Here is a 1,628-nt window from a genome sequence, read left to right as displayed (position 1 = left end):
CACTTTGTAGACCAGGCTGGCCTCGAACTCAGAAATCCGCCTGCCTCTGCCTCCCGAGTGCTGGGATTAAAGGCGTGCGCCACCACACCCGGCCGAGTTTTCATTTTCTTAAAAAAAAAAAAGTGCCACAGGATGATCATAGGATTCATTATGTGGCTTATGACAACAGTTTGTCTCCCCCAACATATGTGTCTGTCTGTCTGTCTCTGTGTGTGTATCTGTGTGTGTCTGTGTATATATGCTTGTGTGTGTGTATATGTGCATCTCTGTGTGTGTTTGTGTGTGTATGTATGTGTCTGTGTATATCTATGTGTGTGTCTGTGTGTATCTGTGTTCAGGTGTGTGTGCATGTGTGTGCATGGCAGAGTACATGTTTGGCTGTCATTCTTCATCACCTTATTCTTTGAGACAGGGTCTCCTACTGGCCTGTAATTCTGTGATTTGGGTAAGCTGGCTAGACAATGAACTCCGTAGATCCTCCTGTCTCTACCTTTCCAAGGGCTAGGATTACAAGCCTGTGCCACTGTGGTCAGTATTTCTACACACACACACACACACACACACACACACACACACACACACACACACACACACACACCTAAAAATAAAATAAAAGAGTGTCGTGGGCATGCGTCTGAATATGATCAAATAAAATCCAGTTTCTTGTGTAATAGTCCACACTAAAGAGGGTGAATCACTAGAATAACAAATGGGCTATGCCTAGTTTATTATTGGAGCCCAGAGCAGGGTAGGTGGATCACATGGCTTCACTAGATGCAGAGAAAACCCTGCATGACTGCTAGAAACATTTTGAACATGGGGCTACAGCTCTTTATTCTATGGATTGAAGGCCTAAGAGGAAGAGCCTTCTACAGGCTGGCGGCTGTGGGCTCTTTGAGTCTATGCTACCTGATAAGCTTCCTGAAGCCAAACTTGCCTCATGTGGCCATGGTCCTTCTCATCCCAAAGCTGGACCATCACAAGGGATGTTGTTGGTGGGTTGCCAATATCTCTTTCTTCTCTGTAGCTTCCATTCTTCTAGCTTCTGATGCACGGTTGCTGAGGGCCAGATTTAATTCTTTAGGAATGGCTCTTACCTAAGGAAAGATGCCACATCTGAAGCTCCATCCCACATCCAATGACGTCACTGCTAGGTCAAAAGGCTGGACCTCTCTTTAGAGAGGGATGCCAGAGTCTCTTGGGGCTAAAACATTTTCTGCGCCCCCCTCCTCATAAAGACACTTTACACAGCCCATCTTGAGCTCACGGTCCTCTTGCCTCAGCCTCCTCAGTGCTAGAATTACAGCCCTGTGCAATGGAAGTTTGTCTGAAGCTTTTATTGTGACTCTGACAATCCCTTTGCCCAGATGTTTCTCCAAATGCACTAGAAGAGTGCACCTTCCAGAGTGCAAGTCTCCCCATCAGGCCATGTTCCAGAGGACTCAAACCATGAGGTTCATATTGTGACTCACATGAAGAGAAAGAACCTTTTCATTCCTTAAGTTTCTGTAGCGTTGTATTTAGTTGTTACCGTAGCGTTACTATTATCTGCATTCAGTTGTTATTTTTTGTGTGGGTGCATGTATGTGCATACTATGTACCATGGGAGAAGGGACAACCTCAGCTGT

Source organism: Mus caroli, chromosome 14, assembly GCF_900094665.2.
Source record: "Mus caroli chromosome 14, CAROLI_EIJ_v1.1, whole genome shotgun sequence".
Lineage (NCBI taxonomy): Eukaryota > Metazoa > Chordata > Mammalia > Rodentia > Muridae > Mus > Mus caroli.
Note: the sequence above shows the minus strand (reverse complement) of the source record.